Below are 18,354 nucleotides of genomic sequence, written 5' to 3'. Positions count from 1 at the left end.
TTAACAGCAAGTCAATTTCAACTGATGGCTACGCTATGTGTGTTAAAGTAGATGTACACAATGTAAGTCTCTGTTCCTATGTGTTGCTTTGTTTTGTTGTATAGTGGTAGATGTATAGCTTATAGAGCCCCTGTCAGTTCTCCAGTCTTCACATGGGCTGGAAATTACATCTATCCTGCTGGAAACCCCATGTTGCTGTTACAAGGTGCCGCTCTAGTTCATCCCAATTCATACCAACTCAAAGGACAACCAGCACTACCCGGTCCTGTGCCACCCTCACAGTTAGTCTTTGAGCCCAACAGAGGGTCCCAATGAGCTGGAACCACCTTGCTGGCAATGGGTTTGCTTTTGAGTTTGTCGGGTGTTCGGCATCATTCCCAATGGCTGATGTTCTGGAAGCAGACCATAGACCTTTCTCGCAAGGCACCTCTGATGGAGTCCATGCTTCCAACCTTTCTGCTGGCAGTCGAGCTTAGAGACGATTTCCATCACCATGTGCAGTGTTTGCATGGCATCCTCCCCGAATCCCGAGGTGCATAGAACGATAATTACTCTTATTATGCGCCAGAGGAAGTAACTGAGGCGCAATGAGGTCATGTGCCCTAGAGCATAGCGCAGAGCTTTGATTGACCAAATACTAGGCCAATGGGTGTTCTACTGCCCGTGAGAACTATCAAAGTGAGGAGATTTCCCCCTACCTGGGTCTCACTGAATGGCCTGCATCCCTCCTATTGGCACTGTTTGATGGTTCTCATGATGAGTGTGTCCCAATCCTTTGAAGAACTGTAAGGAACACAACACACAACTCTCAAATGTCTTTACTTTCCACACAATAGAATGTGTTTTTTGTTTTCAAATGACTGCTTAGGAATAAGATACAATTAGGAGTTTGTAGGCTGCTGGGGAAAAAAATGACCTTATTTACAATGTGGAGACATAAAAAGACCCGAAAAGCAAACCCATATATTATAGACACTAAATTACACAAAGGGCAGTTATAAAGTGTAATATTTGTCATTGTGATTTAATTTAAGTGTTAAAGAATGTTAATGTTCCTAGGCTGTTAAATGAACAATAAACTTTGTGAAGCAGGCTTTATTGAAAACAGACTTTCATTAGATTTTAAGATTTCACGGCTAAATAGTTGAAAATCAGAAAGATTTGCCTTATTAAAAATATTAAATTGCCTTTAAAGGGCTGTGCTGAGAGCTTTTTTCCTAATGCAATTTTCTGTGCGAAATTGAGTCTCTATATCTTGCTAAAACAAAAATGGTGGGTTTTGTAAATAGGATTGTGCTTTTCTTTCTCGATGGTTGTTGTTAAACTCAGTTCAAAGTAAACCCATGGCAACCTCTTTGTTCCCTACATTTCCCAACTTCCAGAGCTCAGTACCTAGGTCTCTTATGACCATCGTGGTACCATGAACCAGGTTCTTATAATCTGTATCGGAAGCATTCAAGAATTTGGAAGGCTACAAAGATGAGAAAGGGATGAAGCAGCCCTGTCCCAGTACATCTCTTTCTCTCGCTACTGGGATTAATGCCCAGGGCCGTGGTATGCAGCAGGAAATAGTGATCAGAAACTTACAAAGCATGTCCCACCCCCCAGGTGCTTTTCGGACGGGTTGGCACATGCATTTCTAAATGAGACGGCAATCTCTCTATGCCCAGTTTGAGCTTTGCCCAAGTCCCACTTCCTCTGAGTATCTCTATGGTGACAGAATGGTGTGTTGTCTTTGCAAATGTTATGCCAGCTAGGAGACAAGGAGGGGAGCAGGTGCGCCAGGGAAGTGGGAGAACATTAGCTGGGAAAGGAGAAACAAGGCGCTAATTCCAATTTCACAACTACACCATTGTTGTTCGTCAGCATCGTCACAGGCCATGGCAAGGTGGAGGGGCACACCTGTGTTCCAGCCCCTTCAGAAATTCCCCGGTTGACTTTGGTCACCTTAACCCCTAAGTCTCAGCCCTCACATTTGTACAGTGGTGACGATTGCACCTCACTTGTGAAATTAGTGACTACGGGGATCAGTAAAGGCAGAATGTATTTTGACAAGGATCACAAATACATGTGGATAACAATTGGCCTGGGGAAGGCAAATCATCCTGAAAGTTTCATAAAATATGACCAAACTTGGGGGCCATGAAGGTAATGCAGTTTTATCATTAAATGGCTAATTGTCTAAACATACCAGTTGACCTTTTTATTTTCATGTGTCCGGCGATTTTATTCACGAAAAGAGAAACTGTGAAAGCTGAGACTCCAAAAACCAAGGTAGCCAAAATTCAAACTCATAAAGGAGATAAGGCTTACTGTAAAGATAGAGACAGCTAGAGCCCCCAACCCAGTGGCCCTTCGTCATCCTGCAGATCTGGGACTGATCTGATCCGTGCGGGTCAACTTTTAGCCAGAAGAAACAGGTCTAAAAGCAAGGCAAAGCAAAGCAAGACAGAACAAAACAATGCCGACTGCTAAAGATGCAGAGCCTGGGTACCAAGCAGCTTGAACTCAGGCTCTCCTCCTCGGTGTGTGTTAAGCCTCTTTGTTACAGCCGAATCCATGGTTCCTCAGAAAGGCTGCCATTCAGTTACTTCCCTAGTGAACAAGGTCAAGTGTGGGTTTGTCGCAGTGTCACCACAGGCTTCTCCTGCCTTGGGACTGGCGACCCCTTTTAAGACAGACACACCGCCTGCTCTCCTAACTGGTCAATTTTTAATGCCCTGCACTAAAGATTTTTCTGGTTCTCTTGCTACTTTGGCCGTAGACTTTACTTGGAGCGTACTGTCTAGTGCTATCCTCCTACTAAGGGAGCACCCACAGATGCCAGCGACAACCACAGAGCTTGTGTGTAGTCAGGGTCACGTCTCTGAACAACTGTATGCATTTGGCAGAGTTTATCTCGATTTTAGATTCATCAATAAAATACGAGGAATTTGAATAGATGCATTCTAAGAATCGACCCAATTTGGAAATGTGGGGAGTCCTGTCGGGGGGCTACACCAGCACTGATGACTTGTGCTCCAGGGCCGACTTGATTTAGGCAATGGAGCAGCAAGCACCGCCTACCTACCTGGCTTCACCCAGTCAGAGGCTGCATGATGGCACAACAGCCCGCATCCCTTCTCCTCGAAGGAAGTAGATGGGATGGTCATCCTCTCAAATTCACTTCAAGGAAGATTCAGTGAAACGATGATGATTTTAAAAGTGTACCATTTTCTCCTCCTCCCCCCCACCCCCGCCTCCTATCATTGGAGCTTGGATAAGACCGAGGAACCGTCCGCCATTCAAGGGCAGGCATTCAGCACAGAGCCAGGCTGGCCCATGCACTTGCCGTCGATTACAGAGAAGATTACAATCAGAGGCTTCACTGTAGCCCATACGGAGGTGGAGGAGCATGGTTTCTTGGGCATGCTCTATAAGGACCCCTGATATAGTACATTGTCTGGTGTGTAAAACTGTCCGTTGGATGAGGCCCCTCGACAGTAATTCACTTGAGAATACTGGGAACTGATCCACTCCCAAAGTCCTCAGGAATGAATCATAAAAAAGACTTTCCAGGGATTGCCCTGGGTCTGGTCTGAGGAAGCGTATTTCTAGGCATCTCAGATATCAATATCATTCCTGTGGAGAGATGCTCCTCATTTTAAGGCATTATCTTAGGATCATGGGAGAATCCCATGTAAATCGTTTTTGTTTGTTTTGTTTTGTCTGTTTTAATCCTGCTAGGTCAAATTTGGCATCGTCTCAGAGTGACTGGAAGGAAAACAACAAAACAGGTTGGGGACGGCACTGGGGACCAGTCCTTTGTGGGTCTAGTTTCTAGTATGTAACGAGAAGGTCTCTTAGTTATGTTTTGTCTAAAATCAGAAGTCAATGCACCCTGATGGAAAAGCATCCTGATTTCATAAGGTGCCTATGATTAGTTATCTGCAACTATTTTCGTTCCTTCTGCCAGAATCCTGTATATGAAATTGCAGCCCATTTTTAAACTTATATAACATTACCATTTATTGGTATCCTACTAACCCTGGTAGTCCTGTTGGGCAATCCTTGGACTGCTAAGAAGCAGAATGGGGGTTCAAAGCCGCCAGCTGCTCTTTGGGAGAAAGGTGAGGCCGTCTGTACATATAAAAGTTTACAGTTGTGGAGACTCTACCCGGGATTATTATGAGTTGGAATTAACTCAATGGCAGTGGGGTTTTCTGGGGGAGCTAATAACCTGGCCAGGGCTTTGTCTCAACTCTTTCTACTTCTGTCAACTATAGTCTATAGTTATGTCTTTCTTGTCCTGTATTTACACTTGAGGAACCTGTGGCATAGAGTGATTACCTAACTGTGGGGTGAAGCACCACACAACTGGCAAGTGACCAGCTAAATTGTGAGGCCCCATCTTTGTGAGTCAGAAGCCAGTAAGTTTTCTACTCAACCCTAGAAGCCTCTTCTAAACTGAATGTCTCCAGTGGGCACCTTCAGATGAGTCAATGTAGGATGAAGAGGGTGACATTGATGAGTCCTTCACTGTCAGTTACACCTGGTGAAGGTTAGGGTCTGTAAGAATATGTGGACGTATCAGACAAAGCTGTTGAATATCCCGAAAGAGGAGAATTGAATGTAGACAGAACTGGCCCCTGACTTACCCACAAAGTCCAAGTGCATTCACAACAGGAAGAAATCAAAGTGATTTCCAAATTATTTCAGTGATCTTGGGTTCTTATTTACATGTCCATTGATCGCAATTATGTCAGGTCTTCAGACAATACACAATCTTTATTCTAAATTCCTGAGCTTTCCCTAGAAATTATTATTTAGGGAGACTTTTCTTGCCTAGCATCACTGGGATGCTTGAAGTAATAAGAATCAGGTTTGAAGAGCAACTGCTTTAAACTTTAATAGGAGACTGCTTCCATCCATCCAACTTAGCAGTTGTTTCATTTTTCCATAGACAGCAAAAATAGCACTGTTCTTTGTAATGGAGAGTACATGTAACGTGGAAGACAAATAAGGCATTCAAGTTCAAATGATTTTTTATGTTGGTATCTCTGGCATTTCTGGAAACTTGAGTTCAATCAGCTAAAAAAAATTATCAACTGGTTATGTGCCTAGACAAGCCTTTTAGCCTCACTTGTGACCTAAGGGCATCGGACTTAAGAACTTCTATGAGCTGTTTTTGACATGTGGAAGCATTCCACCTGAACAATCATCTAGAATGTCAGCTGGCTTTCGGGGTACTGCTGTTTGAAATGTGGCGCTCCCACTTGAGTCAAGATGTAATCTTTGCCTTGATGCATGTTAGATAAATTGGAAAAGTACCCCAACTTTGCCAAAATTCATTTTAGGCATGTGGTGCATAAGAGACGCTGTCTAATGGCTGCGCCAACTAAATTCAGGTGATGCTATTCCTTACTTCAAGTCAGATTTCAGAAAACAAAACTTCCTCAACCGCTTCGCAAAACTCCTTGCAAAAACATCTCCACTGGGTTACAGTGTAGCTATCATTTAAATTTTTAACATTAAAGTGTAGCATGTGAAAAGCATCCGTTTATCTTTTGTGAAGCCTTGTTCTTCACGATGCCACTCACTGTGCTGGAAGAGAAATTCTTACGTTAGTTTAAGCAATTTTGTTCTCCTAGGAAATTAGTTTTATTTTCTCTAGAACTAGAAAATCATAACTATATAATGGAGAGTTTTCTTATTTGTTTTGGCTGTCACAACAAAAGAGGTGGGTTTTTTTGTTTTGTTTTGTTTGCTCAAGTGTTCTAAAGTCATTCTACTCGGCTGTATGAAAGCATTCTTTCCTCCTACTTTTTTGTTATCTTTGAGTACATTTTCTTTATCAATAGGTGCAAAATCCTTTAAGACATCTTAGGAGGAGCAAAGTCTAAATTAAAATCTTAAAAGGGAAGGAAAAAACAACATAAAATCTATTTCATTCACTTCTGTTTCTCTACCTCGAACAGTGTCTAGCTATGGTGAGTATTTGGTAAATAAGGAGAGAATGAATTTACATGTTTTGTTAGTCCTAGTAGGCTAAAGAAACAAATCCAGAGATACTCATAAGTGTATAAGAAAGAATTGTATATCAAAGAGTAATTGTTTATTAAGAAAACATCTCAGCCCAGTCCAGATCAGGTCCATAAGTCCAATATTAGTGTGTATGTCTGATACTAGACTATAAATTCCTCTTCAGACTCATACAACACATGCAATGACACAGAATGCAGGCAGATCACAGGTCAGTGGGTGGAGAGTCTTGTGGATCCAGTGGCAGTGGGAGCATCAGCGCTGGCGTGGTTTCCACGTGGCTGCTCTGGCTGCATCAGCGAGCTCCATGTGTCTTTTCAGCAGGAAGATGAAGCAGAGAGTGTGTGTGTCCCACCTCCAGAGAGGAAGACAGGAGTTCCCAGAATCCTCAGGAGAAGGCCATGCCCACACAGAGGCCGCATTGGCTATGACCCGATTGACAGGCTAGACTCCACCCCTTCACACAAGTCGACAGGAGTTTATGTACCGGTCACACGTGTGAATCAATGTTTTACAATCCATATGTGACTGGATTAAAAGGGGATCTTCGTGATCTCATTATGCCGTCTCTGTCTCAGAAAAATATATGAATGTTCATATAGTCACATACACCACGTTTCCAAATTATACGATACATGCAAATACACAGATGCACACATTCACACATGTAAAAGGTATTTATTGGTTGTGTTTTTGCGTGTGAAAATTAGACATACAAACCTATTTGAAATGGCATTTTTTCGGCCAGTTTTCCTAGTGGGATTTTAGTGTGCCTTAGCTAGTAGTTAAGGCGAAAGAGGAACAAAGAGCATGAATAAGAAAGAAGATGCAGAAAAGTTCAGGGGAGGAAACCCTTTCTGGGGATGCCCTGGGGTCACAATGGAAGGCCGGCACAGCAAACACAGGATAGCTACCACGCCACATATCCGTGGAAGAACAAGACAATGTGGGAACAGAGAAGGACGCACGCGGTGCCACTGCGCTGGAGTGGCGTGTCAGCCGGTGGGAGAGGAGCACAATCAGCTTCTACCCCCGTAGGCTTTAGCTGATAGTCCTGAAGAGAATGGTGGGCTAGTTGCGCTGTTTTCCTCTTGGATTGCTCATTACGAAATCTCGAGGAAAATGCTGTCTTGAAGGGCCCTAGAAAGATCCGGCACGCTTATTGGAAAGCCCCGAGTCACATCTCTGATGCAGCGTTTGTGTGGAGAGACAGCAGCTCCACTCTGCAAACAATGCACCATCCCGGGATCCAGAGGCTCTTTTGTTTGGCAGCAACGGTGGAGATGTGAATGCGGTTTTAGTTGTTGCTTACACATGGCAGGGGCGGGGGGCTGGCTAGCCTTTGTAGGCTTTCCCAGTCGGGAAGCACTTGAACATCATCCAAAAATGTGGAAGGAGGAGGAGATAGCTGTGATCCTTACACACACACACACACACACACACACACACACACACACACACACACACACACACAGAGTCAGCAAGGAGTCTCATAAAACTGACTCACAGCACTTGATCTTACTGCTCCCAGCCGGCTCTCTTGCTAGAAGCCTTGTCATCTTGATTCCTGCCAACGAAAGCCTCCACTTGCCTGAGCCCACAGACCTGGAAGCCCTCTTGCTCCTTGCAGCTCCCCTGCCTGGTCTTTGTCTTGCCTGGCTGGATGTTGTGTCTTGGTCCTGTGAGAGCATCAGAGGTCAAATTTCTGGCAAAGAGCCAGAAAGGAGCTTGGGGTCAGCTGTTCCAACCAGCCTCTCCTTTTCATCAATAAGAAACTGAGCCACAGAAGGAACATGTCTCTTCCAACATCGAACAAACCCTTTGGGGACCGAAGGCACTTACTCTGCAGTTTGCTACCGACGTGACATTGCGAGGGCTGGGTACCTGTTACGCAAAGCAAGCATGGCCTCACTTGTGCTTACTGATATGCAGCGAAACCCATAGCATATAACTCGCTACAGACAAATAAATTAGGACCAGCGAGGGGAATTTGACACTGGACATGGCTCCAATTTAGTGTTTGTGAAATTGATGCCTTAATCTTGAAATGTCGCCCGCGCCCTCCCACCATTAGCTCTGGGTCCCCATGGCGACGTGATGGTTTAGGAAGAGTCAAAGCACAAGTAGGTTGAAGCTTTCCTGGACCAACATGTTCACAGCAGTGAATGAACGTGAACGTAGGCACTAGCCATGGTTTATGCAAATCTCACAGCAATCCGGCACGGTAGGTGTTAATGAATGCATCTGTGAGCTGAGAAAACAGATGTTAGAATTCACCCTTTGGCCCGTGTGTTTTCATCCAAAGGCAGACCCTCTATCCACCTTGGTACGACCTATGCCTCCCAAAGCATAATGCTGCTTAGCCAATGGGCTTACGCTTCACACTCCACTCACGCTTCTTCCTGAGCCTGGAGATGTGTGTGTCTGATTTTGTTTTCCCTAACACTGCCTCGCTCTCATCATCAAGGTCGCATTCTTGTAGATTTTAGGTGGGGCAAGTGACTCACTGAGAGTCTGGAGGTTCCGTGAGGAGGCAGGCAACTGAGTGACGTGCTTTTGAAGCAAAACTTGTCTTTACAAACCAGATGGAGCACAGTTCAGCCCTGACACACACGGGTCACCAGGAGTCACAGAATCACATATTCTACGATTTTCCTCCGAAAGGTTTCTTAACGACCATTCACCCTTGACTATATTACCCAACATCATTGCCTTCATGTCTGGAGTGAGCCTTCTGTTCATTTGTCCGGTCAATTAGTTAATCTATCCTTTGCCCAAATAGAAATGCCATGAGCTCTAGAATCTTATTGGATCAATTTTTCTGGAAATCTAGAATCATTATTTGCAATGTCTACAATTGTTCCTGCCACATACATTTTTGCTAAATATTTGCTGGAGAAATTACGGGTACCAATAAAAGCCACACCTTCAATGTGGTCATTCAATTTGAACATTTAGTAGAGAAATAGGTTGAGGTTAAAGGTTCAGTGTAGGCTGTAATACAGGAAAGTGAAATGAAATATTTTTTAGAGTTCAGACCTATAATCTGAATAGCATCCGGGTCAAAGCTTCTTGTAACGAGATAGAGCACAAACTCACTGATACTGAGAAGGAGAGAGATTTTAACATGATTGACATTGAAGAGAAGCATCACAATAGCTCAATAGAAGGGTGATTATTTATGAAACACGGAAAAACCACTGGCAGGCAGACCATCAAGATTGTCACCGTCCGCCTCAGGGTACACTGTCAAGAAATTGAAGTCAGGAAGGTACTGTATCCAAATAACACCGATGAGCTAATCCTTCCATCTGAACTGAGTTTAGAGTATACTGTAGATTTTAGTATCTCATCATTCTTACAAATCCAATTTACCTTTTCAAAAGTACCAAAGGGAAAGTGAGTTGTGGCCATCTCGTTTTTCAGGATCAGAAACTGAGGCACAGAATTTGTGCCCCCTCATCACCAGTAGCGATGCTTTCACTAGTCCAGTGTCATCGAGAGGAGCCTGGGGGGTGGGGATGGAGTTGCACTTCGGGCTGCTAACTGAAGGGCCCCATAGGAGAAGGAGGAGGCTTTCTGCTCCCAGGAGAGCCACTTCGACCCTCTCCTCGAGGGCCGCTATGAGTCAGAATTGACGACATGGTAATGAACCTAACCTGGCTTTTAGATTTACTTACCTAGTGCTGCTAAAATCGAAATGTCACAACCAAAGTTCAACAAACTGAAATTTATCTTCTCGTTGTTGAGGCTAGAAGTCAAAGTCAGAGTGTGGGCTTTAGGGGAAGACCTTCTGTCTCCATCCATGTTGGAGCAAGGTCCTGGTCTCTTCCACTTCTGCTTCCAGGTTCCTTGGCAGTCGCCATGTGGCTTGACATCCTTCTTGGACCCATCTTTGTTTCCTGGCTTGCTTTTTTATCAAATAATCATAATTAATTCACACACCTTATACTAATTTTGTCATTTTAACATAGCAAAGACAAGACCAAAGCATAAACTTAACTGCCATCAAGTCAATGTCAGCTCAAAGCTACCCTATAGGACAGGTTAGAACTGCCTCTGAGTTTCTGAGACTGTGATTGTTCACGGGAGTAGAAAGTCCGCTCTTTCTCCCAAGGAGCAGATGGTTTCAAACTGCTCACCTTGCGGTTGGCATCCCAGCTCCTAACCACCAAGCCACCAGGGCTACCTTAGCAACGATTGCCCATTTCAAAGGAAGATCTTCGCGACGGGCACAGAGGGGAGGCTATACAACAGATACTTTGTGGAATAACATTCAGTCTGTACACCTTAGCAGAACCAAGTGAGCAGGAGGAGAAGGGGCCCCTGGGGAACTGCAGTCACTTGGCATTGTGCAAACCGAGTCCATGACTGCAGTCTTAGATTCTCAACTGGCCTCTCCAGTTTGCCAGCAAATCAACTCACATACCCCAGGGTCAGAGAACCAAGGAAGTTCAAGTATTCTGAGACTATGAGGCCAGTGGTTATTGCCGAAAGGCCAGAGTCCTTCCTGTTTGCTACGTGGACGGGACGCAATTTGTCACCAAAATGAGAGGCATCCCATTTTCCAACAGATCAGCGATGAAGGAATTGTCCAAAGAGCTTTAAAAGTTATAAATCAGATTTCTTATGAAGAATCAAGGAGATAGAGCTCTCCCTTCGATCCTTAAAAGAGTAATTCACCATTTCACCTTAAGAGTAATTCACTATTTTAGATATTCTGTTAAAGGAGAGCATGTATTTACCAGTTACACTTTTCATAGTGCAATACCAAATAACCTTAGATGTTTATCAGAATAGATTTCTGCGGGACCAACCCACAGATGTTTCTCTGTGGGATTTTCGCAAGGCTCAAGCCCTTGGAGTAAGGTGGTGGAAAGAGGTCTAGGTCTCGTAAGCACACACTTAAACTTTGAGCCTCGAGGTCTCTATTTTTTTTAATGGTGAAAATAACTATTTGGCCAACTTGCTGGCAGGACAGGGATTGAGATGCATGTATCTACCACGGAAGCCTCAAGTAGTAGTTCTACTTTAACACATGGGGGGAGCCATGCGTAGGGGCCACGGCCACGGTCATGGTCATGGTCACGGCAGCCGACAACAGGAATTTACCGCTCAGTAGGTAAACCTGAATTCATAGCTTAGCCACAGCAGCACCTGAAAGGAATCAGAGCGAGCCTTGGATGGTCCTCCACACGTGAGGCAACCTTTGGCACCTCTCTACCCCCATGTACCTGTCCAGTCGCTTCTGCGGGAAATTCCAGGTCTCCCAAACGCTTCTTCCCAGACTCAAACTCCCACACGGCAGGAGGTTAATTTAGAAGCAGCTGCTGGTATTTTCAAAACATTATCAAGGCCTTCGGCTCAGTCTTCCAGTCCAGCGTGCCCAGATTCTCCCCACTGTCACTAAACCCTCTGCACAAGTAGACCTCTACGCTTGCCTGAGTATTAGTTCTACTTGTTGAAGGTACGTCTTCCTTCAGATGCTGGAGTCTATAGGGAAGAAGCTTTTTTATTGGGGAAAGGGGCGGGGGCTGAGCTTCTACCAATTCTACAGCTAATAAAGACTAACAGGATACTCTGAACGCCATGTGTTATTTGGCAAACACAGGCTTGGGGTAAAAGCATGGTAGTAATTACGTTAACCCGTGGTCCTTCGGAGCACTCTGGTCACACACAGGGATTTGTAAAAAGAGAGAGGAAAGCTAAGCAGTCAATTTTCAGTTTTAAACAGATTAATTTTGCTAATCATCAAACTCCCAAGGAGCTAAACTTCTTAGAGTGTCCGGGGGTTTTTTTTGTTTTGTTTTTCATTTGGACAGTGGCTGGATTGCTGAGAACTATTTCTGTCACTTTAGATCATTCTTGGGCTGCATTATCCTTCCTAACAAGCTCCATCATGGCCTAACCGAGTCAGCCTGCTGTGCTTGGTGGGAATGGTTCATTTGTCCCAGACATGTTGAAAGTCACAGAGTATGACGTCGTCTTCGGTCTCTTCCCAGCACTGGTGCACATCGTCTCCCGCTAGCCCTCCAAACAGTCAATCAAAGCAAACCAGTTGTGACCTGACAATTCTGACTCAGCCACTTGAAGGTGTTGCGAGTGGAATCACGACACTCCGGAGGGTTCTTGCTCTGTGTCCACATGTCGGCTCACCAAAGTACCGACTGCATTTTCCTGGATGCTGCTTCGATAGTGTCCATCTGGACATTTGACTAGATTGCGGTTTGAATGTCCTGCTGAGGAAGTACCTTGCACGGCACTCAGTGGGGGGAATCGTGGACCCCTTCTGCCGTGCACCGGCGAGCATGTGAGTGTTTCCCACAGATGAGGTCAGAGCGCAGCATTCGTAGCCTTTCTCCAGAACAAGAGGTAAATCCTTGGTTGGTTTCTTCTTGGAAAGGGCGTCTCTTTTGTTGCTGAGCACACAGAGAGTCCACCCCCACCTAAATGAAGGAATGAATACTCGGCTGAGCTTTTGCCTCCCCAACGCTCACTTTTATGTCTTTATTGACAACCTGTCACCCAGAACGGTGGCATCAGATGCCCCTCTCCTGTTTCACAGTGGCCTGTGTGTAGACCATAGGAAAGCAATCTAAAATGAAGCCGCACCATGACCCATGTGTGCGAGGAGACGTCGGCGCGTGTGTGAGAAAAGGCCGTGGTCTTTCATTGCATGTTCTCACAAGCTTTTTAAAGCCCCCCCTCCTATCATAGAGGAGGCTCCTGAGTAACCTTCCGGTTGCCAGCGAGCCCCTCCGGACTCCTAGCGACCCACAGGGCAGCGTGGAATTGTCCCCTCGTGTTTCCCAGGCTGTGGATCTTGTGGAAGCAGACTGCCATGATTTTCTCCTGCAGAGCAGCTGGTCGGTCCAATGCCGCCAATACGTTGCTTAGCTGCCCAGTGACTGGACCCCAGTGTTCCTTACTGGGTTACAAAGATCAGCGGATGGCAGGAAGGTTGGCCTCATGCTCCCGGACGGCTTCCTCGTCTCTCTCATGCAATACAGAGGGGCTAGTTATAATTAAATGAATAACTGGAATGATCTGACAGGTTTGGGGGGGTTCATCCTACCTCTACAAGTTTTGGGGTTCAGAGCTAGTCATGCCCCACTAACAGGGTAACCTTTGGCAGCTAGAAATGGAAACAAGAAAGTTGTCACAATCTAAAGTAGTGAACCCAAAAGGCCACCACAATGATGCCGCAACCACGAGGTCCTCTCTGGGTTGTATTGTCCAGTTTCCTGTGCACAGTGGATCCTCGGGATCTTGAGAAAGAGCACAGGGCTGACTATGCAAGGAAACATGGTAGCTGACGGTCATGGAGCTGCATGATGAAGCACGTGGCAGGCAATGATGGTTGAAATGGCAACCCTCCTCTTACCACATTTATTTGATAATGTTTTTGATCATTGTTTTCCTGATATATATCACTCTATCTAAAAGAAGCAAGTACAAAATCGCACATTGGTATGTTCATATTCAGAGAGAGAAGCAGTATTGTACTTATATAGGGGTCTCAGATTCAAACGGTGAGCCAATATGAATGAGGTAGATACCAAGCTAGAGTTGCTTCAGCAAGGCATCAAGTGTCATAAAATCTCCCTTGGACTGTTAAAACGAATCTCAGTTTAGCCACATACCAACTATGTGGCTCAAATTCTCTGAACTTCAATGGGATTAATTATACCTGCCTCAGGGAGTTATTGTTGAGGGTCGGGTAAGATCAGTCATGTGAAAGAACTTCACTCACTGCCTATCACATAGTAGTCCTGTCCCCTCCCTTAGTTCTTGTCTTCAATCTTTTCTTAAAATCAAGCAGCTCAGGGAAATGCACCAGGAAGTTCAGGTCGCAAGGATGTACAGCCTCCATCTGAGCGGTAACAAAGATGGTATGGGTCGTCCATCTCTATGGGATTTCCAGTTATACACAGGCCTTCAAGGTTTCCTCTTCTGGTCCTTGCAATAGCCCTGTGATGTAGGAGGTAGGGAACTCATTTGACGGATGAGGATCTGAGACAATCAGAACAGGCTGTAGAGCTAGAAGAGGAACTAAGTCTTCAGACCCAAGTGTCCACCACACCACACTAGCTTCTCTTTGGATTAGAGGCAGAATGTGTTAACAATATGCACCTCCCCAGGATCCTTGCCTTATTTAGAATACATGTTATCTGAAGGTGCCAAGCTCAGGGGTTGCCTTTGACCGTCAACTGCTGAGATAGGCCCTTTCTTCTCCTGTTCCTGAGCAGGGTGGGTGCAATGGCTTTCTCAAGAGCTGAAGTGCTGCCACTCACCAGCACCTGTGATCTTAATGATTCCCCTGCTTTTGTAGTTATTTTAGGATGTCCAACATGTATGCAGGAGGCCACTTTCAAGACTGAGGAGGGGGTTAATTGAATACACTGAAGACTGTTTGCCATCTTCCATGAGTGGAACCCACAAAGCTGAAAAGACAGATCTAACAGGAATTAGCTCAGGATTGTGTAAACGCGAACCCAGCCACCTGACTCTGCTAGTGCAAAGAAGAGATTCAAAAGAATTAGGTAACCCCAGTGACCCAGAGGGGGCAGCGATGTGGGCACACGCATGCAGAGCCAGCAGCAGTCATCTTTGCCTTCACATGAAAGATGTCCTCAGGTTTTTGCTTATTTTTAATGTCCCCCTGCTCTTCCTCAGGAGCAGACTTGTAAGTGTCATCCAGATGGTGATGGATGAACATATTATTTCTTTGTCTTTCCCAGGCAGGGGTAATTGAGCATCATGCATGGCAGTCAGTGGTCATTTTAAATATTTAAATGTCATCTGAGATAGAGATGATAATTTATAAAGAGCATCAAGACAGATCCCAGGGGAAAAGATGGGAAGCCACTTCTACCTTCAAACACAGTCAAACAGATGGGCCTCATTCCAGACTTGAGCATTGAAAGCATTGAAGGTTTCTTGGCATGCAGGAAGGCCACCAGGAGGAAAGGGAATTCCGTCTCCCTTGCTCTCACTCTCACCTTATCTTGATCACTCTCTTTAAGTCTCTAACATGCACAAGTCCTGAAGTTAATCGTATAGGGGGAAGATTAAAATTTGTTTCTAAAAGCCTGATATGTAACCTTAGGACCCAGCATGATGGCTAAGCAGTTAAATAACGATGGAGCAACACAGGAACGATTCGAAGCAGGAAAATAATACTGACTGCCCCAGTAATCATTACCTTAAAATCTCCTAAAACACCTTGCCGAGATGATCTAATTATTCCCCTGCCTACTCCTCATAGCAAAGGTGTTATTATTTCCATCTTGAAAACAAATGTAATATCTACTCTCGATTTTCTAAGTGTCACTTCTTCTGAGAAGTTCATTATTTGTTTTCTTGTTCAGGTTCAAAATATGAGACTGACACACCTGATGATAAGTAATTTTGTAGCAACCCAGAGGCAGCATCATCTGTGATTCTGCATGTCAGTGATTCATTAAAATGCAGTGCTTCCCCAATGTGCCCTATGAAATTCTAAAATGCCCTCAAAGGGAGAAGTTTCAAAGGATCTGATACAAAAGAAGGAAGACCAGAAATGCAGTGTGGTTTTCTGACCCGCAGTGTCGCCTGCTGAGCTTCTGTGGGTGGGTATGTGCACCCCCTTTAGAGGGCATGTTGAAGGAGAAGAAACACTGAAACTCACTGCCATGAGTTGACTTGATGCATAGCGATCTGAGACTAGAAGTCTTTATGATATGAGAGCAGAAAGCCTCATCTCTCTCCTGTGGAACTGCTGGGGGAAGGGGTGAGGTCTCTCACTGCTACCTCCTTGCTGAGCAACTAGTCTGTAACTCATTAGCATAGCACCAGGGTTTCTCTCAGGGAGAAGAGGGAGGGAAGGCTCATGGTTCCTCACAGCCTTCTCTTCCCTCCCCCTAGCATCTGCCCAGACAACTGCAGCTTTTCTGTTTTCTATCTGGAGCTCAAGTGTAGGGTAAAAGACAGGTGGGTGCGAAGAAACACGAAAGAAGAAAAACGCCGATATGGATAAGAACAAGAAAGGATAATTGGGTCATGGAGAAGCTCTTCCTTCCCCATGACGTAGTGGGCCCAAAGAGGGGTTTTGATTAAAAACCATCTTTGGCTGTTCAACAAGGTTGATATTACCAGAAAAACTAGTTGCCCTAAGTTGACTCCAATTTACGGTACCTTGTGATGGAGAACACCGCAGGTACTTAAAGCTTCAACCTTCCAATGAGCAGTCAAGTGCGTTCATCATTTGCCCCACCCAGGGACTTATAAATAAAACAAAACTCACCGCCACAGACTCCATTCTTACGGCCAGCGACCCCATAGGACTGCCTCTCTAGGTTTCTAAAACGTAACTCTTTACAGGGGTAGAAAGCTTCATCTTGCTCCCATGGAACGGACTGGTGGTTTTGAACTGCAGACCGTGGTTAGTAGCTCAATGTGTGTAGCCCACTATCCCTCCAGGGATCCAGGGACTCCGAGGGAGAGATTAAGAGACGTGGCACAGTTAAGGGTGCACGGAGGAGAAGTGGGGAGAAAGGATCACCAATGGTGTCTTAAATCTAGTGAATCACACTCTTTTCAGTGAGGTGAAGACTTTAAGTTCCCACCAAATAAGTCTCTACCCATGGGCTGATTCAGCCAATGGAAGCCTCCACGGAGATTATGGAAGACCATTCAAAGCCTCTAAGCCAGTGGTTCTCAACCTTTCTAAGGCCGATACCCTTTCATATAGTTCCTCATGTTGTGCTGACTCCCATCCATAAAGTTATTCTCGTTGCTACTTCATCACTGTCATTTTGCTACATCATCATGTAAATATCTAATATGTAGGATGTATTTTCATTGTTACAAATGGAACCTAATTAATGCAGACTGAGCAATCACAAGAACAAGATGTAATTATATATTGTGAAATATTTATTTGTAATGGCAAATCAACGAAATGTTGTCTTGAAGCCTTGTGTAGCATGGGTAACAGTCTTCGCTCCAGGTACTCATAGGTGGGCACATCTGCATGTGGGCGGACCACCTGGAGACGGATAGAGGAGCGGTGTCTGGGTTTCCTAAGACCATTGAAAATATATGTTTTCCGATGGTCTTAGGCGACCCCTGTGAAAGGGATTGAGAACCGCTGCTCTATGATGAAGCTACTTTTTCCACCGATTCCCCCAAACTTATTGGCAGAATATTTCTGACTGTGCTCATTGAAGAATGGGCTCTTGTCCCTTCTCTCTCCCCTGGAAAGTGGCAGGTGATAAATCCCCACATTTATCCCTTTGTGGTTTGTGAGAGGCACTTCACACCACAGAGAGTGTCACCTGGTTCCTATGGATTTGTTCCTTGCCTGTGATCTCAGAAGCATAGTCAGCGACAAGACTGGGCAGCCCCACCCGCTTCCAGCTTCATTAGTTGGATGAAGTGGAGTAGATCCCTGGTAATGAGGTTGAAAGAGATGAACAAAGTCTTCCAGAAGTTTTCTTTCAAAACTATCTGCCAAACCTAGGAATATATCTACTCCTTGCTTATCACTGTCTCATTATCTGACATTGAATGCATATGGCGATAGTAAATGATCTTGTTTCCAACTCTTCTGCACATTAATAATGCACATCAGACAGCAATGGACACCGAGACCCCTGACAGGCTCCTTCATCTGCAGATCTGTGTACACATGAACAGGAAGCTTGTGTTACTCTTACTTTCAGGGACAGGAGAGGAATTGTCACCACCCTCAGCCATGAGGGTCCTGCAAAGATCAAAGGGAGGACTTGAGCTGTCGGGAACAGAACACTACCCAGAAGGCCCTGGATGTCCCCAGAGGAATGAGGAATGGGCAGCAGCAGCTGGGGCCCTGAAGCCAGGCTACCCTCAGGGCCAGAGAGGAAGTGGGTTCCCCGGGTTGGACAACATTTTCCAGTCCCCAGGGGCGGGAGGAACAGACTGAGCCATGATCAACAGGAACTCTGAAAAGAAGCCCTTAGATAGCTAGACCCCATGGACCCCACATCAGCTGATTGACACCGCTGAAGCCTACCTTAGCGGGCTGGAGGTCAGTGGAGGTGGGGTCAGCAGGCGAGTAACCTGTAGCAACTACATTTTTAAGGGTGAAGAGCTGAGGCTGAGCCTGGACATGGGAGCAAACTTATCCATTCTAATAAAGATGGGGGTAGGGGACAAAGTGTGTGTGTGTGTGTAACCAGTAGACAGTGTACACCCCACTTTGGCACCCAGGCCCTTTCAGGCCCCAGAAAGACAGTCAAGGGAACTTGGGGGTCTTTGGGGGAAGGAACTTGGACCACTCATCCTGCACAATGATGGTAAAAGTGGGAGAGG

General features: G+C 45.3%; 1 protein-coding gene across 7 annotated transcripts in view; it reads left to right on the top strand.

Annotated features, from left to right (window-relative positions):
* Positions 1-18,354, top strand: part of SLC8A1 (solute carrier family 8 member A1) — a 438,247-nt gene that overhangs the window by 376,464 nt on the left and 43,429 nt on the right. The gene's annotated exons all lie outside the window — the stretch shown is intronic.

Source organism: Tenrec ecaudatus, chromosome 17, assembly GCF_050624435.1.
Source record: "Tenrec ecaudatus isolate mTenEca1 chromosome 17, mTenEca1.hap1, whole genome shotgun sequence".
NCBI lineage: Eukaryota > Metazoa > Chordata > Mammalia > Afrosoricida > Tenrecidae > Tenrec > Tenrec ecaudatus.
This window is presented reverse-complemented; position numbering and strand designations above follow the sequence as displayed.